The sequence below is a fragment of the Cebus imitator genome, unplaced genomic scaffold, assembly GCF_001604975.1.
Source record: "Cebus imitator isolate Cc_AM_T3 unplaced genomic scaffold, Cebus_imitator-1.0 Scaffold2, whole genome shotgun sequence".
NCBI classification, from domain to species: Eukaryota; Metazoa; Chordata; class Mammalia; order Primates; family Cebidae; genus Cebus; species Cebus imitator.
In genome coordinates, this window is record NW_016107317.1 from 12,861,493 (window position 1) to 12,884,868 (window position 23,376).

General features: G+C 36.0%; 1 protein-coding gene across 4 annotated transcripts in view; it reads right to left on the reverse strand.

The window, feature by feature from the left end:
- The window catches only part of TMEM117 (transmembrane protein 117), a 530,078-nt gene that overhangs the window by 268,589 nt on the left and 238,113 nt on the right, over positions 1–23,376 (reverse strand). The window lies entirely within an intron of this gene.

The window sequence follows — 23,376 nt, forward strand, 5'->3', positions numbered from 1 at the left end:
AAACCTAAAATGCAATAAAATAAATAAATGGGAAAAAAAATACTTGATGCTGCAGGCTAGCCCCTATTCTTGGGTTGATGAACCCTAATATTTCCATTTTTCTTACTCACTCCACTATTAAATAAACATTTATTAAGCATAAAAAAAATGGTAGACTGGATAAAGAATATGTGGTATGGCAGGGTGCGGTGGCTCACTCCTGTAATCCCAGCACTTTGGGAGGCTGAGGTGGGCAGATTACCTGAGGTCAGGAGTTTGAGACCAGCTTGGCCAACATGGCAAAACCTCATCTCTACTAAAAGTACAAAAATTAGCCAGGCATGGTGGCAGGCACCTGTAATCCCAGCTACCCAGGAGACTGAGGCAGGAGAATTGCTTGAACTGGGAGGTGAAGGTTGCAGTGAGCTGAGATCGCGCCGCTGCACTCTAGCCTGGGTGGCAAGAGTAAGATTCCATCTCAAAAAATAAAAAAGAAATGTGGTACATAATTAGAAGTAAAACATTCCTCAGCAAATGCAAAGAAAAAAACCTGAAATCATAGCACTGTCTCAGACCACAGCACAATCAAATTAGAAGACAACATTTAAAATTCATTCAAACTATATACTATATAGAAATTGAACAACCTTATCCAAATAATGAAATTAAGCTACAAATCAAGAAGTTCTTTGAAACTAATGAGAACAAAGCTACAATGTACCAGAATCTCTGTGATGCAGCTAAAGCAGCGTTGAGGGAAATTTATAGCACCAAATGCCCACATGAAAGAGCTAGAAAGAACTCAAATTAACAATCTAACATTACAACTAAAAAAAAGCTAAAGAACCAAGAACAAACAAAATCCAAGGTTACCAGAAGACAAGAAATAACCAAGATCAGAGCTGAACTGAAGGATATAGAGACAGAAGAATACCCTTCAAGCTGGTTTTCTGAAAAAATTAATAAAACAGATAGACCACTAGCTAAACTAATAAAGAAGAAAGGAGAGAAGATTCATAAAAATACAATCAGAAATTATAAGGGGGAATGTCACCACTGACCCCACAAAAATGCAAACAACCATCAGAGAAAACTATAAATAAATACCTCTAAATACATAAAGTAGAAAATCTTAAAAAAAAAAAAAAGATAAATTCCTGGACTATATGCCCTCCCAAGACTGAACCAGAAAGAAATTGAATCCCAGAATAGACAAATAATCAGTTTTGAAATTGAGCTACTAATAAGTAACTTACAAACAAAAAAGTCAAGGACAGGCAGATTCACAGCTGAATTCTACCACACGTACAAAAAAGAGCTGATACCATTCCTACTGAAACTATTCCCAGAAAATTGAAAAGGAGGCGCTCCTCCCTAACTCATTCCTGAGGCCAGCATCATTCTGTATCAAAACCTGGCAGAGATACAACAAAAAAAGAAAACTTCAGGCCAATATCCTTGGTGAACATTGATGCAAAAATCGTCAACAAAATATTGACAAACCAAGTCTAGCAGCACATCAAAAAGCTTATCTACCATGATCAAGTAGGCTTCATCCCCAGGATGCAAGGCTGATTCAACATATACAAATCAATAAATGTGATTCATCACATAAACACAACTAAAGACAAAAACCATATGATTATTATAATAGATGCAGAAAAGGCCTTTAATAAAATTCAATATTTCTTCATGTTAAAAACTCTCAATAAACTAGGTATTGAAGGAACACACTTCAAAATAATAAGAGCCATTTGTGACAAACCCACAGCCCATATCATACTGAATGGGCAAAAACTGGAATCATTCCCCTTGAAAACCAGCACAAGACAAGGATGTCCTCTCTCACCACTCCTATTCAGCATGGTATTGAAAGTTCTGGCCAGGGCTGTCGGGCCAGAGAAAGAAAGAAAGGGTATTCAGATAGCAAGAGAGGAAGTCAAACTGTCTTTGCTTACAGATGACATGATCCTATATCTAGAAAACCCCATCCTCTCAGCCCAAAAGCTTTTTAAGCTGATAAGCAACTTCAGCAAAGTCTCAGGATACAAAATCAATGTGAAAAATTGCTAGCATTCCTATAAACCAACAACATGCAAGTAGAGAGCTGAATCACAAATGAACTCCTATTCACAATTGCCACAGAAAAAGAATAAAATACCTAGTAATACAGCTAACAAGAGAAGTGAAGAATCTCTTCATGGAGAACTACAAACTACTGCTCAAAGAAATCAGAGATGACTACAACTAATGGAAAAAAAAATCCATGCTCATGGATAGAAAGAACCAATATTGTTAAAATGGTCATACTGCCAAAAGCAATTTATAGATTCAATTCTATTCCCATTAAATTACCTTTGACATTATTCAAAGAGTTCGAAAAAACTATTTTAAAATTCATATAAAACAAAAAAAAGAGCATGAAAAGCCAGGGCAATCCTAAGCTCAAAGAACAAAGCTAGAAGCGTCACGCTACCTGACTTCAAACTATAATACAGGGCTACAGTAATCAAAACAGCATGGTCCCAGTACAAAAACAGACACATAGAACAAGGTAACAGAATAGAAAACCCAGAAATAAGACCACACACCTACAAACATCTGATTGTTGGCAAACCTGACAAAAACAAGCAATAGAGAAAGGATTCCCTATTTAATAAATGGTGTTAGGAGAACTGGCTAGCCATATGCGGAAAATGGAAACTGGACTCCTTCCTTACAACACATACAAAAATCAACTCAAGATGGATTAAAGACTTAAATGAAAAACTCAAAGCTATAAGAGTCCTAGAAGGAAATCTAGGGAGTATCATTGAAGACATAGGCATGAACAAAGATTTCATGACAAAAATGCAAAAAGCAATTGCAATGAAAGCAAAAATTGCCAAATGCAATCTAATTAAACCAAAGAGCTTCTGCACAGCAAAGGAAACTATCATCAGAGTAAACAGATAACCCACAGAATGAAAATTTTTGTAATCTATCCATCTGAAAACATCTAATATTCAGCAACTATAAGGAACTTAGACAAATTGACAAAAAAAATTAAAAAGTGGGCAAAGGACATAGACACTTCTCAAAAGAAGAAATATGTACAGCCAACAAACATGAAAAAACCTCAACAGCAACGATCATTAGAGAAATGCAAATCAAAACCACAATGAGATATTATCTCATGCCAGTCAGAATGGCTATTACTAAAAAGTCATAAAACAACAGAGGCTGGTGAGGTTGTGTAGAAAAAGAAACGCTTTTACACTGTTGGTGGGAATATAAATTATTTCAACAACTGTGGAAGATAGCGTGGTGATTCCTCAAAGACCTGGAGGCAAAAACGTCATTTGACCCAGCAATCTATTACTGGGCATATACCCAAAGGGATATAAATTGTTCTATTATAAGGATACATGTGCACATTTGTTCAGTGTAGTGTTATTCACAAAAGCAAAGACATGAAATCAACCTAAATGCCCATCAATCACAAATTGGATTAAAAAAGTGTGGTACATATACATCATGGAATACTATGCAGCCATAAAAAGGAATGAGACCATGTCCTTTGCAAGGACATGGATGGAGCTAGAGACCGTTATCCTCAGCAAACTAATGCATGAACAGAAAACCAAATATTGTGTGTTCTCACTTATTAAGTGGGAGCTGAATGATGAGAACACCCAGACACATGGCGAGGAACAACATGCATTGGGGCCTGTTGGAGGTTGGGAGATGGAAGAAGAAAAAGCATTAAGAAGAACAGCTAATGGATGCTGGGTTTAATATTTGAGTGATGGGATAATCTGTCACAAACCACTATGGCACATGTGTTTGTTTACCTATGTAACAAACCTTCACATCCTGCACATGTACCCCCGAACTTAAAAGTTAGAATGAAAAAAGGATATGTGGTACATATACAATTATGAAATACTATGCAGCCATAAAAAATAATGAAATCATGTCCTTTGCTGCAACATGGATGGAGTTGGAGGCCATTACCCTAAGTGAATTAACACAGGAATAGAACACCAAATACTGCATGCTCTCACAAGTGGGAGCTAAATATTGAGTACATATCGACACAAAGAAGGGAACAAGAGGCACAGGGCATACCTGAGGTGAAGGGTAGGAGGAGGATGAGGATAAAAAAATTACTATTGGGTACTATGCTCATTACCTGGGTGATAAAAATAACCTGTAAACCAAACCCCAAAAACACACAATTTACCCATATAACAAACCTCCATATGTATCCTCAAACCTAAAATAAAAATTGGAAAAAAAAACCTGTTTATAATTTCAACTCCCCTAAAAATAACTACTAATAGCCTACTGTTGCCTGGAAACCACACTGATAACATAAATAATTAATACAAAATTCATCTGTTATATGCATTACATACTACATTTGTACAATAAAGTAAGCTAGAGAAAAGAAATGTGATTAAGAAAATCATAAGAAATATATAGCTACTATTTATTAATTGGAAATGGATAATTAAAAAGGTCTTCATCCTTGTCATCTTTATGCTAACTTGGCTGAAGAGGAAAAGTGAGAGGAGGGGTTGGCCTTGAGGTATCAGGGGAGGCACAGGTGGGAGAAAGTTCACATAAAAGAGGATCCATACAGTTCAAATCCATGTTGTTCAATGGTTAATTGTATTTATTACAAATTTTAGGTTTACTCGTATTCAAAAAAATACTTTTAGACATTGAAACGGTTTGGCTCTGTGACTCCTCCCCCCAAATCTCATCTTGTAGCTCCCATAATTTCCATGTGTTATGGGAAGAACCCAGAGGGAGGTAATTGAATCATGCGGGCGGGTCTTTCCCTGATGTTCTGGTGATAGTAAGTCTCACGAGACCTGATGATTTAAAAACAGGAGATTACCTGCACAAGCTCTCTTCTCTTGTCTGCCACAATGTGATACGTGCCTCTCACCTTCTGCCATGACTGTGGGGCCTCTCCAGTCACGTGCAACTGTAAGTCCAATAAACCTCTTTCTTTTGTAAATTGCCCAGTCTTAGGTATGTTTATCAGCAGCATGAAAATGGACTAATGCAAACATCTTCATAAAATCCTTGATTGAAATGACTCATTACTTGTGAATAGGTGGCCTCCATAGATGAAGGGGATGGGGAACACACAGTTGGGCCTCTTAACTATGGCTGCTATTAAATATCTGTGTCCTAACACCCAGAAACCAGGAAGGGGTCCTGGGCAATCAGAGTCTGAACTGTGATCCTACATCTACGGGTCAGCAGATAAATGAGGCTAAGCTAGAGCTGCTCAGCCAACACAAAAAGGCAAATCACCAAATCCAGGGAGGAGATTTACTAGAAATGAGGACACCAGGGTATGAAATCAGAAAATGTCTACAGGCAGGCACAGGGGAAGCTGGTAGCAACTCCTGAACTGAAAAGCAAGCCCTCTGGTCAAATGCATGGTTAGCTTCTTAACCAGCTCCTGGAGCTGTGAGCAATGGCATGCTAGAAGAGCTTAAACTGAGCAGAAGAATAACCCTAAGGGAGGCCTCCAGATAAATATTCATGTCTGTACCTGGTGAACCTTAACTTATTATTATACTCAAGCTATGAATGAAAAAACAGGTAGACAGCACCTTTTTACTTAATATTGCTTTGATAAATTTTCAGTGGCCTTAGTTGGCCTAACAATCCACACGCAAATCAGTAGCACCCAAAATTCAGAACAGAAGACAGCCACCAGGAAAATGATAATTCATACTCATTTGAAGGTTTTTTTGTTTGTTTGTTTGGTTGGTTGGTTTTGGTCAATTTAGCTAAGTCATCCTTATTCTTCTGTCCTTTCCTCTTCACAATATGATTTTACCTTCTCTGGGCACACACCTTCATTGGCACCAAACAAAGGCCCAAGTGCTGCTCCAGGCCCCATCTCTATGCTCTTCTCTGAGTTTTCTCTCTCTTCAAGCCCTAAAGTTCCCATTCTATGGACTTTAAGTGACTTCTTTTAAAAGACTAACTGGATTTCCCTTTGCCACTTCTCCAACATACTACTTCCCAGACTCCCGAGCATCCTTTGCCACTGCCCAAAATGAGCATACCCTATAGACCTCTTGGTCCTGATCCATGTTCTACTCAGTCTCAATTCTCATTACACATTACATTCACCTAGGGCACTTTAAAAAGACACTATTGTCTAGCTCCCTCCCTAAGAGGTTCTGACTTAATTAAGCTGATGAAAAGCATATGCATCAGTACAGTATTTTTTTAAACTTCCTGGTGACACTAACACACGGTCAGACTGGGGAGTCACTGACATGGCTAAAGCTTCTACACACAGCCCTAGGTGGTCAGGAAGACATTTTGGGGTGTGAATCACCACACTGAGCCAAATAGGGTCTCAGAAGTCACTACAAAGGACCACTGGAAAGCAGACTATGAAATAAGAATCATGAGCACTGTAAGAACCCTAAGTGCTGAAATGACACAAGCAAGTACCTTTGGATAGATATGAACGACCAAGGCTGGAGCTCATGAAAATAAAACATTTACACTCTCCTGACTTCCAATAAATGGCTTCATTTATTCATTTAGTTGAGTGTTCACTGGATTAATAGTGCATTTCATTCAGAAGAACCATGATATTCCTGCCACCAGGAGGCATCTAGAGTGTGCTGAGGTGGTCAGCTTTTTACTACACAAATTTCCTCTTCAAGTTCATGAAAAAAATGATGAAACTGTATCAAAGAACAGACTGTTTCAGAATCATTTATTTTAAAAGCACACAGCATATGATGACATAATTATATCTTTGGTGATTAACACAATGAGAATTTATTTAAATTAGAGACCTTCTGGCTGCAAAAAGCTGTCATCATAAGGTGATGTGCTTGGCACACATTGCATTCAAAGTGGAGCATAAGTAAAAATAATCCCACACAAACTACTTTTGTTCACTTTGGAGTCAGCTTTCTGAAAAAAAAATGTAAAACATGAATTATGAGTACAGATGAGCTAAAATACAGTTTAATATTACTTTAGGTCATTTAGGAATTGGGGGAAAGTCTGTTAGCTAATGACTGTGTCATATTCCCAAATGACACCTGAGAACTGGAAAGTAAAATGCAAGAAGTGTGTTTTAAATCCAGAGATGGAAATAAACCCACTTGTGACAAAGTATAACAAGATTTGATTGATCAAGGGGTATTATAATCATAAACTGCATTAAGTTTAAAGAAGTAAAAAAAAAATTCCTCTGCCTGAAAAGTAGAGGCTAAAGAAAAATTGCAGTGTGTATTGATTTCAATAAAATATCATGTAATACTTGAAAAGCTCATCAAAAACACACACACACAAATCCCTACTTTCACCAATTCCTACTAAAGTTTAGGGACAAGTCAATAACATGACATACAATCTCTGTACTTCTCTTCATCTCATAAACATGTAATATTCAACCATTCTGACTGCTTTTGCTTTGCTACATCTCTGAGGTTATCGCACAGTTACAATGCTGTTTCCTGTTTGGAATACCTTCCTTTTCCTTTTTCAGCAGTCGACCCTTGCTTCTCTTTTAAAATAAAGCTCCAATATCACTTCTTCTTCTTTCCACCCTTCCCCTACTTTCTAAAGCTGAGATGGATTTTTCCATCTTCTAAACCATAGTTAATGTAGGTACCTAATAAAATTATTTTGGTTAAATAAATGTCATTCTCTTCAAATCAAATTTGGATCCTTACTCAAGGAGAAAGGGGTTGGCCTCAATATAAAATTATATTATTTCTCATGAACATATTTTCCTTTTATTCATTTTCCTTTCGTCTTTTAAAAAGCTTTTTAAGCATAAAAGTTTAAAAATTTCATTAACATAAAAAGCATTAAAGATTGGAAGGAAAATGTCACCTGATATTCCATCACTCAGAACAACTGCTACAATTTCCTTCCAATATATTTTCTGTATATTTTTTTTAAAATAAAGAAGGCAAGATGTGTATCAGGATAAAATGTGGCAGAAGATTTAGAGAGATTATATTAATAGATAATTAGGTAGATAGATCACAATTTACAAAATAAAATTATCTACAAACAAAACAATCGATAGTCCATATATCTCAATTGGTAACACAAAGACATAGAAAGGAGTTTTACTGGTAAGGTCACTTTACTTAAAGAAGCGAGAGGTATTTAGGGAAACGTCAAATAATATCATTCCGACATATATCATGGCAAAAACTAACAATAATGGCTGACCATAAAGACAAAAACACAGATGGTTTTCATGCCCAATATAGATTATATAAAAATGAAGCTCTAAAGTAAGTGATAGGTTGTTCTATAATTATTTTATTTATTTCTCTCTTGCTGGTCAAAAACAAGATATAGCCTTGTTTCATTTTCAAAGCACCTGATGACTTCAGGATCAAGCTATTGCATATTGCTCACCATGAGCCAATGCAGTGACAAACCCAAGCAGAGGAACTTAACCAAGGGCATGTCCAGAGCCCCAGGACAGAGTGGGTAGACTCTGAGGACAAGACCAATCACGACGCAACTGATTCAATCAATACATCCTGCAAATAGTGACAGGTATTGCAATAGCTAACGATCAAAAAGGACAACTGCAATGCCTCATAGAAAATGTGATAATTAAAGAAAAAAGTAGTATAAAACAGTATGCTACGGATTAGGTAAAGCTTCCATGTGCAAATGGCATTAGAATTGACATTTAAATGATGAATCAATATAGCTAAGAGAGATAGGAATATTTCAGGTAGAAGAAACAATATAAGCAAAAGTAAGGTGGCAATAGATTTGATGATGAACTCGAGGCACTTAAAATACGCTGAAACTGAAGTCAAAATTAAGGGGTTAGTTGATGGAAAACTAGGGGGTGAGAGTGATGAGGGACAAAAACTGGAAATCTAGGTGGGAACTGATCCTCAGGAGCCAACTACAACAAGGGAGAGAGTTTAAATCGCTCTAGAATCTAAAGGGAGTTTTCAATGATTCTGAGCTTGGATGTCAGATGATATAGTTTGTGTTTTATTAACACTCAGTTGACAACAACATGGAGATTCATAAGGTTATGATGAGATGAAATAAGATCAATTAGGAGGCTACTGCAGTGAGTCAAGGAAAGACAAGGGCCTGACTAAGAAACTAGCAGCAGTTATGAGGAGGTGGGGTCACAGTTAAAGTCTATTAGGGATGAGAACTAACAGAATTTGCAGGATGAGGGTAGTAAGAAAAAGGATGGAGTTAAAAGAAACTCAGTATCTCTGCTTCAGCAACTGGTGAACCAGTGGCGCTGCCATGTACCAAATTAGCAAATACAGTAAGTGAGGAAGGTTTGAAGAGAGGAGATATATTCAATTTTGGAAAGGTTGAGTATTATGTGCCTGTGGAACACAAGGCCATGCCCAGTAAGTAGTTGAAATACTAATCTGCACTGGGATCGAGAGAAAGATACAAGAATATTCAGGTTAGACGTGCAGTTTGTAGTTTAAAAAGTAGGTGAAATTCCACAGAGAGAAGAAAAGGAAATTGAGGGCATAATCCCAGGGAAACCAATCTAAAAGAAATTGAAGAATAAAAAGAAACCACACTGTTTAAAGAGAAGGTAGCTACAGAGAAATGAGAACAAATTAGAAGAGTATTGTAAAATGATATAACAAAAAATACAAGAAAACAGAATATAACAAGAAAATCCAGAAATGAAATGATTGACAGTGTGAAATATTTAAATAAAGTGAGAAAATTCAGAATTGAAATATATCTGTTAAATTTAACATGAAGATGATTATTGAGTTCAGAAAGAACATTTTCAGTGATTAAAAAGAGAAAAATACTAATATGCAGTCAGTTGGGTCATGTATAGGAAGACGCATAGGAAGAAAGGAGATGAAGACCATAACTGTAGGCATTTATTTTAATGTGAAACTTGTCTGGAAAGGGCCAGAAAGATACACCAATAACTAGGCAACATAGGCTTAAGCATTGAGAAAGACACAATTGTGTTTCTAGTAGATGAAACTGAACCAGACGGCACTTTATCATGTATCAGGGTTAGTTTCGTAAAGACTTGATTTCTCTATATAACTCTAAGTAACTTGAGTGCAGAAACAGTAGCCCAGGTATAGTGCACACAGTAGCTTTTCCATAAACGCTACTTAAAGAGTAAATAAATGAGTCAATCAATCAGAACAAATATGAAAAATATAAAGGGCTATGATGAATGCAGACAGGTTTGAAAATTGTAGAAACAGCCTGATGTCACAGAATAAAGCTATGATGGGAACATGCACATCTGGCCTTTCATTCAAATGACAGCAAAAATAGCAAGTTATATGACTTCAGTAAAAAAAAAAAATCCTGTAATATTTGAGCCTTAGATTCTTTATCTGTAAATAAGAAAGTCAGAGTTGATCAGGAATGGCATAGAGGATTTTAACTCATCCTCAAGTCTCATGGGCTGGTCAAAGCATCCTGAAACACATTGCAGAAAATTCTGCAGCTCTGTCTTTATTCAATAGAGTAGAGGATTTTAAAGGATTGGCGATGTCTGCCATGTATGCAGAAGGAGGAACAGATGATGCCTATGCTACACATTTGCCAATCCTGAAATAGTTCATGTGTACAGCTCTTAAAAATAAAAAATATATATGATGTATGGTCTTTTTCAGAAAATTCATTCATAATTAAGTTTTTCAAAATATTCTACAGTAAATTGGATTTAAGACTAAATAGATGTTTTATTCATAGTCTGTCTCTGATTTTTTTATAAACACCAAACTAGAATGTCTAGAATAGAGTCCACATACAGGAAATGTGGAAGTAGTAGCATTTTTAAAGGAAACAGTAGTGTTTGTTCTATAAGCTAAATACAAAGAAGAAAAATGTGTTCTCCAACCCTCACCCCTTAGACTTCTACCAATACTTATGTGGTGACTTTTCAGCATGCCTGATGCTCAATGAGTATTCTTTTATCTCAGAAATTTGCGTTGATGGAGGTTGGTGATAAGTATGATTGGCCTCACTGACTAGATGGAGAAAACAAAGCACAGAGAGAATAAATTACTTCTTCAGAGGCTATTGAGCAAACTAGTAATGGATGTGAAAATGTTTCTTTGGCCAAGCAGAGGGAAGGCTTGATTTAGGCATTTCCTCAGCCATCTTCAAAGCTGTAAAAAGGTTCTCTTGAGACCTGGGTTCAGTATCCCTGAGTTTTACCACTCATCCAATACTATGCTAAAATACAGTCCTAAAGGCAGAAGTAAACACCTTAATTTTACTGTATATCTAGTTATAAAATAGCTTTAGTTCCCCAGTCATTCACTTATAGGTACCAGCAACTATCTCATTTCTGGTTGCCATTATGATCAGGGACAAGATGGACATAAAGAAGTTAAAAGTTGCCATTTTTCTTTAAAATAAAAATTTAAACTTATTTAAGTTTGGTACAAGTGATTAGTGGAACAGGTAAAGAAAGAGATTAAGTAGACTATCCCTTTTAAATTCAATTTACTGGGTGTGCTCATCACACGTCAACAGATCTGTGGAAGTATAGTCTAAACAGTTGAGATTTTACTCATTTTACTATAAAGTGTCAGAATGCAGAATAAGCAAACAAAGTTACAAATGAAAATAAACAAACATACAAAGGGTTTATTTGGCCTGTAGAAGCCAGGTCAGACACTGGTGGCTCTTTTGTTGTGTTATTCAATTGCTTCAGTGAAGGACATGAGCAACTTTTAAAAGCCCTATTCCACAATAACTGCATACTACTTTTCCAGAATATGAAAACAAAAAATTTTGTGGATATAATTCTTGCCACATGTCCACAAAGAAAGCAGTTGTTTTTCTGAAAAGTAATTTGGAAATTGTACATTTTAAAATGAATGATAATGAAAGAAGTAAAATAATATTTCTTGTAGAGGAAATACTATGTAAATTCATAATTGGAGGGTGATTTAAATATCACTGAAGCATTTTAAATATTCTTCATTAGAAATAGTAGAAAAATTAGAAATTCTGTCTGTGCTGTCTACCCTTCACTACTACATGTTACTTTTTAATATTAAAATTATATCTGTTTCCTATCTCCATGTCAACTCACATTAAAATACAGTGACACAGTGAATGCCTCTTTAATTAATGTGACAATGCTCTCAAACCACTGTGCAATAAAGCAAGAGTCTAGGTTCTAAAGTGAATTTATTTTTATTTCTCTTGTAAAAAAGTAGATAATGTAAAGCTGAGGCTACTTCTTCCCCTCTTTTGATGCTGGTCACAAATAGATGCTTCTTAAAAGAGAATGTGTTAATTGGACAAATATACATGGAGTTCTTTTAACACTATGAGCCCTGGAGCCAAGGAGGGTCAGGTTCAAATCTTTGCCCCATATCTTACCAACCCTGGAGAATAAGGGAAAGTTAATTTTCAATTTCAATTTCTTAGTTTCACAGTAGAAATTGGTGACAGTTTATACGTGTTTATTTTGAGAACTAAGTGAGATAATTTCTTGTAAAGCACTTAAGCTTTGCACCTGACCCCTAGTAAGTACTCAATAAATAGAGTATTGTTAATTTTTAAAATTATACCATCATCGACTTTACTGATGGGCAGCCAAATATCATTCATCCTGACTGCCATCTGAAGGAAGACCCCTTATGAATGCAATGTTAGTAGTAAAATAAAAATAAAAGAGAAAACAGATTTAAGAATAATACTTCATCAACTCTGTTTTACATAGGAAATATATGTCTACATTTCCATAAATGAAACTAAGCTTAAAAATGAGATAAGAAATACTCAATATACTATTCACTATAATTGGAATTCCTCTTTTATTCCACATCTGAAATAATGAATATCTGTAACTTTGTGGTATCAATTATTAATTTAGATTATGTCATCTATAGAAGTTTTCCATGATTCAAATGTTTCTTCCCAGATACATAATTTCTTTTTTCTTTAATTTTTTTATTAAAAATTGACATATTTGTATATATTTATGGAGTACAAAATGATGTTATAATATATGTATACAATATATCATTATTAAATAGTTACTATACTGTGCAATAGATCTCAAAAATTTGTTTCTTAAGTTTAACTGCAACTTCATACTCTTTGTACCAATAGGCACCCAGATATACAATTGTTATTCAAAGTAATAACAATATAGAATTGTCACTCAAAGCAAAAGACCAACTGTAACAGTAAAATATATTTTTAACTGGAGTTCAATTTTTTAAAATTTTAGATTCCATCCCTTATATTTGTGTTTGACCTCAAACAAGTTACTCAGCCTTGTTGAAAACTATGCCTACTTTCACATATATATTTAAATGGAAATAATAGACAAGGTTTTCCATCTACTAAGCTCCTCTTTCAGACTGGAGCTGGGAAGTCATGCAATCCTAACAGTAAGTAAAAAAGGTGAACAAACCAAGAAATCAACAACTCTTTTTCGGATTTGTCAGAGAAGTGCAAGCTGCTGACCCCAAAACTGGAAAGATAGACAGGTGGATACAAAAAAATCACAACTTAATAGAGCAGAAACCTATAAGTAAAAAACCTCTAAAAGAACCAATGCCAGGACAGAAAAACCTGAACTGTACTTGATGAATTGCTAGAGGCTCAGTGTGGACACATGTGAGGGTTAAAATCTCCACAGGGACCTCATCATAGGGAGGTCCCAAGATTTAGAAGTTTTACTTCCTGGAACTCTACCAGGTTCTCAGAGTGAAAATTGCTTTAAAATTCCCCTGTACTTTCTGCAGGGGAAAACACTTCTTTTTGAATATGACAGAGCACTCTGCTCTTCACGAGACCTGCCCTCAAGAGAAACTGTTTTATGATGCCTAACCTTAGTGGGATTTGATCAGAGCCTCTCTGACCTGGGGAAGGGAAATATCCAACTCTAGACCCTTCCACCCATCTTGTCCCACCCAGGGGCCAGGAGGTTGGTGAAGGAGACTAAAAGGCACTTTTCAAATTCACAGTCCAGGGGCTAAAACACTGAGATCTATCCATAGGACTATGGAACATTTCCCCTCTTCCCACACCTTACCATCACATTGGTAAAGGCCAATTTACTTCAGTAAATTTATCTTAACCCATGCATGATTGCCAGGTATACTACCAGGTATACTAAAAAGCAAAAAAACACACTTCGAAGAAACTGAACAAGCATCAGAATCAGAGTCAGATATGGCAGGAATGCTGGAACTATCAAACCAGAAATTTTCTTTAACAACACTGATTAATATGCTAAAAACTCTAATAGAGAAAGTAGACAACATGCAAGAATAAATGCATACTGTAAGCAGAGAGATAGAAATAATAAGACAAAAGTTCTAGAGATCAAAAACAATGTAACAGAAATGAAGACTGCCTGTGATGAGGTCCTTTGCAAACTAAGAAAACCTGAAAAAAGACTCTTTGTCCATAAGTTTCTATGTCAATAGAAACTTACCATACTGAGAACCAAAGGGAAAAAAAGACCGAAAAAAAAATTGAACAGAACATCCAAAAACTATGGAACAACTATAAAAGGTATAATGTAAGCTTAGTGGGACTACCAGAAAGAGAAAGAAAGGAACAGAAGAAATATATGAAGCAATAATGATGGAAAATTTTCCCAAATTAATGTCAGACACCAAACCACAGATCCAGGAAGTTCAGAAAACACCAAGCAGGATCAATGCCAAAAAGCTATACCTAGGTATATCATATTCAAACTGCAAAAAATATATATTTTTAAATCTTGAAAGAACCCAGAGGAAAAATAATACCTTATTCTACAGAGGTGTAAAGATAAGAATTACATCTAACTTCATCTCAGAAGCCATATAGCAAGAAGACAGCGGAGTGAAATATTGAAAGTGTTAAGAGAGAAAAAATAACACTGATCTAGAATTCTGTACTCTGCAAAGATATTCTTCAAAAGTGAAGGAGAATAAAGATATTCTCAGATGAACAAAAATTGAGGGAATTTGTTGCCAGTAGACCTGCCTTGCAAGAAGTGTTAAAAGTTGTTCTCCACAGAGAAGAAAAAGTACACAGGTCAGAAACTCAGGGCCACACAAAGGAAAAGCATTGGAGAAGGAAAATAAGGGAAAATGGAGACAGTAATACCAGTCACAGTACCTTTGTGGGACTTTAATGAGTTTAAGTAAATAAGGTAATTTATTAACTCACCAAGCAAGCAAATGGTAGGTCCTCAATAAATATTCATGACAGAAAAAAAAAACCTAATTACCAGTTTACTGAAACATTTAAGCCTCATATAATTTTGATTGAGCAGATTGTGTATCCTCAAAATGTTTATTTAAAAAAATAAAGGGAAAGAGGAATGCAGAGAGAAAAAAGAAGAATGGGGAGATGAAGAGAAGGAGGAAACACAAAGGTATAAATGACTTCAAATTGCTGTTATAGTTAATATACTAATTAATCATTCTACTTTACAGCAACAATATTTATACTGAGTTCCAAATAAGTTTTCCAGGACAGTGTCCATGTAACAGCATCTGTTGAAACTGTAGTAACAAGTGATCATTTAAAAACTGTTAACTCCATATCTTGCTTATAATAGCCATTGCTCCTCTCTCTTGCTTTTCAGAAATGCAAATTTCACTCCTCTTATTAGAGTTCATATTGTAAAGTTTTAGTTCTGGGGTTTGTTGGTTCACAATGAAATTGTGATAATGAACATTAGATAGTTCTCTTCAACTATGATATAAGAATCAGTGGGGAAAAAAAAAAGAACAAAATTCAATTTCCTGTATTTTCTAAAGTGCTTGAGGGGAAAATCTAGTGAAGACTGATAAAAAGTCAAAGGTGAGATAGCTTCTCAAGAGAAAAGAAAAATGATGGTATCAATTCAGCCATATGACTTTTCCACAAATAATACAAGTTTAACATTTGTCACCTCATAGCTGTGTGGATTCCAGCAGGAAGTGCTGGGATCCATCAGCATGCCCAGTTACAGAACTACATCCATGAGGAGCCAAACTCAGTAAAAGATATGAAGAAATCTGCCTCAAAAGGCTAAACATTAAAAAGGAATGAATACAACTGAAAAAAATCATAGAGGAGAAATATGAAGCAAAGTTAATGAGAGATCGATTGCCACCACCATCATCAAAAGAAAGGCAGGAAGTACACACATAAGTAGAAAGATAACGTGAGAAACAAGTACAACCTACTAAATGCAATGATTAGAAATTGAACCTACAAAGATATACCACAAAGTTCAGCAGGGCATTTTGTGGTGCTTCTTGCTCCCTAGAGTAATGGTACTGATTAATGTCATCTTCCCTCAGACTTCATTACAGTATCATGTAATGACAGAACTTTAGAGTTAACTAGCAAAATGTGTTGTCCATAAGTTACAGGAAAAAAATTCTCTCAAAAAAAAGGGGGCTGGCCGAGGGGCTGGGTGTGTTGGCTTATGCCTGAAATCCCAGCACTTTAGGAGGCCAAGGTGGGCAGATCACTTGAAGTCAGGATTTCAAGACCAGCCTGGCCAACATAGTGAAACCCCATCTCTATTGAAAAAAATACAAAAATTAGTCAGGTGTGGTGGCAGGTGCCTGTAATCCCAGCTACTCAGGAGGCTGAGGCAGGAGAATCGCTTGAACCAGAAGGTGGTGGTTGCAGTGAGCCAAGGCTGTGCCACTGCAATCCAACCTGGGCAACAGAGTGAGACCACATTTCAAAAAAAAAAAAAAAAACAAATGGAATTATGCTGAGAAAAGTTCAGAAGAAAGAAGACCTCATAAAATAATATAAAGTAAGTGTTCATAAAAATGCCTCTCTCCTTAACTCTACAGAAATGAAATGTTTCCTTTGTATTAGTCTATTCTTACACTGCTAATAAAGACATACCCAGGACCGGGTAATTTATAAAGGAAAGAGGTTTAATTGACTCACAGTTCAGCATGGCTGCAGAGGCCTCAGAAAACTTAAAATCCTGAGGAAGGGGAAGTAAACATGTCCTTCTTCAAATGACAGTGGCAAGGCAAAGTACAGAAGAAAGGAAGGGAAAAGCCCCTTATAAAACCAACAGATCTCTTGAGAAGTCACTCATTATCACAAGAACAGCATGGAGGTAACCACCCCTATGATTTAATTACCTCCCACCAGGTACCTCCTACAACGTGTGGGGATTCTGGAAACTACAGTTTAAGATGAGATTTGGGTGAGGACACAGCCAAACCATATCATCCTCTTATCCAAAATATTTATAATGCCAACCAAAAAATACAAGGAACTTAAAACCAAAAAAAAAGGTAGAATAGTGGTGTTTGGACTATTTCTGAAACCTTTTGCTTGTATTGTATATTAGGGCTAGGACAATGGGAGCTCAAATCAAAAAGTACTCAGGAATGCTGAGAGAAAGGTAAGAAAACAAATGGAAGAAAAAGGAGAGAGATAAATAGTATTACAGAGATGAATAGACAGAAATTCCAAGAAACATTTGGAGAGATGAATAGAAGCAGAGAGAAACAGAGAAGTATAGAAAGAATGACTTACTGAGGGGGAGAAAAAGAACTGTAAGAAATCACCTATGTCACTTCTCCACATTCAGGCCTCTTCAACCTACATTGGTTAGACAGAAGAAAATATATCTTTTTAGATCTATAGATGAACAGACTTGGGGAGTTTAATGAATAAACTATTTTAGATAGCCGATTCCCTTATGTGGGAAATGTTCCTTACAGCAAACATAAATCCAACATGCTTTGCTGTGCTTTCTTCTCAATATTAATGGCGAATGGTCTAAGTCTGTCCTCTAGGAAATAATTTTTCTTTCTTATATCTCCCTTTAGGCTTTTTATTCTCCTGGCTGAATAATTGTTCCTTTTCCTGTTCTTCATTACTCTAATTTTTAAACTTTTAATTATCTTTATTGGTTTCCTGAGTATCTTCCACAAATTTCCCCAAGCCCACCTCAAAGTGATCTAATAATAAGAACCACATGAATGTGTATAGATCAGTTTATGATTCTTGTAGAAAATAAAGCAGTTACATAGGCCCTATTTCCTTTGACCATCACAATCTTCCCTTAATACAGACATTACAGTTTTCCTTGCTGTATCGAAAAGAAAAAGGCATGCAGGGATTAAACACCTTAGATATTGCTAGACAGAGAGAGGAGGACAACCACATGGTCAGGAACACTAAGTGCAGAGGCAGCCATTCCAGCTGATTTGGGAGGAAAATGGAAGGACATACGACAGAAACAGAAAATGACAGCCTGAATGTGTCGGTGAATTGGGGTCTCTGAGGGGGTTTGCATGCCACGCAAGAATTTTTTTTTTCATTTAATTCATTGGACCATGGATGTTTTAAGTAATCTAGTGAAAGACCAGGCTTGTTTTAATAGACAGCTGCACTTCCCACAGTATGTTGTATGCTGTGGAACAGGTGGGAGGAGCTTATGCCCAATAACCTACGAGGATATTGAAAGTCTCTTGCAGTAAGCCAGGTGAGAGGTGATGAGTATCAAACTAAGGCAAAAGCTATAAAGACCGAAGATTTGGACCCACATGCAGGGAACATTAATGGACAGAGGAAGGAGAGTCCATGAAAGAGACTGAAAGGAAGTAGCCGGAGGAGGAGAAAGAGCAGATGGCAAGAGTGGCACTTAAGACAAATAGCAGTGCCATAGTCTGAATGTTTGTCACTCCAACGCACCATCACCAACCTAATAAGTTGATTAGGTTTCAACATATTCATATGGGGGTTTTCAACATATTCATATGTTGAAACCTAATCTCTAATTTGGTGGTATTAGGAGGTGGGGCCTATGGAATCTGATTCAGAGTTCTCCTGAATGGGATAAGTGCTCTTGTAAAGGCATCCCCAGAAAGCCGCCTTTTCCTTTTACTCTGTAAGGATGCAGCAAGACGCCTTCTACGAACCAGAAGACGGTCCTCAACAGGCACTGTATCTGGGTACCTTGATCTTGAACTTCATACCTCCAGAACTGCGGGAAATAAATTTCTGTTGTTTGTAATCTGCCCAGTGTGTGGTATTTTATTACAGCAAAATGTTGCAGTGAACCAAGACAAGCACCAAACTGATAGTTGGATGAGCAGTAGAACAGAGGCTACAAAGACACTCCAGAGCTACCAAGAACGGCTTTAAAGTGAGTGCTTTCACTAAGCAGCAGGGAAGCAAAAGAAAGCCTGCAGTGCATTGAGAAGCAAATAGTGAGTGATAGAAAGTATTCTTTCTAGAAGTTTTATGGTGATGATGAAAAATGAGATAAAGCAATAACTTGAGGGAAATTTAAGAGGCAGAGAAAGGAGTTTTGCTTTGGGGGATGTTATAGACAGAAGAGAAAAAGCACAATATGAGCAAAGTATCATCAAGCACTATATTTTATGGGTGAAAACACATCATCACTTGGCAATAAGTAAGCTTTAGCTAAAAATAGAATGAACCTGATATTAAATATTCCCCTGATATAAAATATTAGGCATTAATGTGTACAGTAAATCTAAGAGACAATTAGGATGTTTAATGGAATTTATTGGTCTCTGTCTTAACATGCATAGATATCTATATATATTCCAAACTCTCTACTAGTACTGCCCATAGAAAAAAATGACCAGTATTCCAAATGAAAAGAATAAATCTCAATTCTTATATATATATATATATATATATATACACACACATATAATGTCACTATGTATCATTGTTCCACATATTAGTAGGTAATAGGATGCTCGTGATTCCTATCTGGCATGTTTATGGGGCATAAAATAACCCATGTGTTTTGTTTTTAGCTTCAGCATTATTTTCAGTACACTGCATAATATAAACATACCTAGCACCATGTCTAGCCCATTATAGAGAATAAATGAATTGAAATAAACTTTATCATTATTTTTAGAGTCCTGATACACCTGATTCCTTTGCTCAAAAAGAATCATTCTAATTTTAATACAATTTTAAATACCTCAAAGGCTTTTGTCAGTCTGATATTACTGTTCCTCTGCAATCTGTAACTAGTATTCCCATTAAAGCAATATCAGATCATCATTCTTAATGTCCCCACTACCACATGGCTTGCTCAGCTACTAATATGCTACAGCTTCTAGGCTCATTTTAGCCTTTTTACTAATATCCCACTTTTTTTTTGTGAACTTCTCAAAGTGCTCCTCCGTATACATATGGCAAAATAATATTCTGTTTCTTTCTCATGTTCCCCCTCATTAGTAACATTTGATACTGAAATTCTAAACTCTAGATTTTGAAGTTGTGTTTTATGCAGTTCTAAGCCAGGACTTCACCCAATTCACCGGCCCATTCAAGCTTCATCTAGAGTATCTCTAGTTTTATCATTTTATTATATCAGGTTCTTAATATTTTGTCTGAAAACAGGGTTGTACTGCTAAACCAAAGGTTTGAAAAACAAAACAAAAAGTTTTAAAGTTTTAGACACCCTACTATATCATTATTTTTGTAAAAGAAAATGTAAATAATTAAAATTCCACAGATACCCAAAGTGCTTTCATCATCTTATGGAAAAGTATTAAAAGTATAGTGTTACTATTAATTTCTTCAACCAAGTCCACTGTGTCATTTAGGGCATGAAAATCAAAACATCATAGAGATCTGCAAAGGGTAATGTTCACCAGCCAGAAATCTATTTAAGTATTTTGTATGGAATAATTGCTTTTTAAAAAATCAAAAGAAAAGAAAACTGCTGATACCAAGAAAAGACGGAGGTTGCAAAGTACAGAGGTTGCTGTTTTGTTAAAGAATAATTAGCTGTTGCTCTACTTAGGATCACTTTAGAAAAGTGGAAATAACTTCAGGTTGACTGTTTTTTTGTTTTGTTTTGTTTTTTGTTTTTTTAAGATAGCCTGAGGTTGGCTTTGCCAGTAATCAAATAATAACAGCAGGTTTCTAAGCAGATAGATATGAAACAAATGTCAAAAGCAAATTAACACATTCTGAGGCTGCTCCATCCCCTGAACAGTTGAAAGACATCCCATAAGATCATGGGCTGGCCCTCTGCCAGCCACACCTGAGACAAGAGACACCTGCAATGAGATCAAGAAATGACACAAGGGAACCACTAAAAGGAAACAAGAAAAGATGAACGTATCTATTCTATCACTCCTTTGAAAGCATTATCTCTCACATATACGTTCAATATTATTTGGAGGGACTGAATAAGACCTACTCCTTTCAGAAATGTTAAGGAAAAATAAGAACAAGTAACACAGGTTTTGAGTGTCATCAATGAGCCCAGCTGGCTATTTCTCAAGGAAGTTCTCATAGCATAGGATCTGACTTCCAGCCTTCAAGACTCAAAAATCTGATTTGGCAGAAGTCTAAGAAAGGGTTCAGCCCTTAGGGATATATCCACAGCAGACTGATGTAACACAGAGAATACTAATGACCATATTTAAAAAGAGAATGCAAACATCATCCGGACCAAAGCCCTCATATTTGCTTGACTCTGGTATTCCTTCTCAATAGGCATACACATATAAGAATTCAAATTATGATCAGAAACTTGTGGAATTAGATGGTCTCAGAAAAAAAAGCGGCATTTGTGATATGATTTAATTATGTGATAATAGGCAAAAATGTCTGCTGCCTCTGTCTTCAAAGGAGAGATGCTCTGTGTAATGGAGAATAGTATCATGGGCAGCCTCTCTCTCAGACAATGCTCAGCCACATCACACCATCAGTGACCTCTACAATGGTAAGACCTCTGAGGGGTCAGGGACATTGCCAGTCTTGTTCATCACTATAGCCTGTGCCTGGTACCCAGAAGGCATTCAATATATATTTGTTTGGCTGAATGAATTCAACTCATCTTTTTCTATGTTTGCAGTGCTAACCAATCATATTCTATTTTCAAATACGTTAATATTCAATCCGATTACTATAGACCCTACTGACCCTGGGACCATTTTATACAAAAGCTGAGCTTATCCATCTCTGCTCTAACTTATTAAATTGGACTCTTAGGAGAGTCATTCTATATTCCTATTTCAAAATTCATTATGGATGCATATCTGAATTGTCTCCAAGCACTGGCAACCCTCATTTTGACTTATTCCATATTATTATATTTCTAATTGGTACAATTCCAACTTGGCCACTGGTAAAGATCTGGAAGCTATTATATCTTTGAGTCATGAAAATTAATACCTAACCTGAAAATAAGTGACGACTTTGAACTGAGCTTTTCTTCTTGCCTCTTCATCTTCAGGGCTTTTTCTCTGAATCTAAATGCCTACTTTGATTTTTTTCTTTCCACTTCCGTACTGATATATATTCATCATCCAACCTCCATTCCACTAAATTTCTAATACATATCTTCCACATCTTTCCCCATTTTGCTGCTTACTTCCCAGTGGCCCCATCAAATTTCTATTTGCAGACCACCTAACCCTCTCATTCAAATCCATTCTTAACATAAGCTTCATGCAAAATGGCTTCCCAGTCCTACTTGTTGAATGAATTTACTTGTTTTTCTCAAAGTTTTTTGCCAAAAACTTGTCTGTTTTGAGGATTCCACATATAAAAAGCCAAAAAGAATTAAGAATATTAAACTTAATAAAGAAAATAAAAATGTTAATGCTTCAGGATCAGACCTTCACTAAACTGCTAGTAAATGTTTGTGCAATATGCATTACACATGAGTCATGTGCATGTACAGCACAGACAAATGCCCTTTACCTTACACCGGTTTTCACTACAGAAGCAGCAAGAACAAGTTGTAGTGATATCATGAATCTTGTTAATGCTCAATGTGTGTGGGTTTTTTTCCCCTATTTCCCATCCATGATAAAAAATGTTGACCAACATGGTAATATCTTAACTAATTAGTCTTGTAGGATCACACTACCAATGTAAAAGTATGTTAGTACATATGTATGAAGCAATGCCAAATACTTTCAGACAAACAGTATTTACCAGTTGTTTATAAATTAGATAAAGTGTCTAATAAGGTCCTTGGCACACAGAAGGAACTTACATTTTAATTTCTCTCTCCCCTTTGAGTATTCCCTCTATACACACACGAACACATATGCATGTTATTTCCCTAATTTGCTCGATTCATTAATTAATAGTGAATTTTTATAAATATCAACATGGATGCCCACAGAGTGGATTTTCTTAGTGATAACAGAATTCCTATCTTCATTCTAGGAATAGGAGGAATTAAATATTGGGCACGAAAGACGAGATTTAAGGGGATATTTGTGTCAATTGATTTATGCTCTTTCGTCAACTATCTTGACTTGCTCTGTGTGCTAGAGATGTCAAAGGTAATTTTTTAATACTTTTCGCTAATGTATTTCTTTCGCCAGTCCTTCTGGGTCTTTCAATATAATCAGAAAGCCAGCCAAAATAAAAATTTAGGAGCCATTA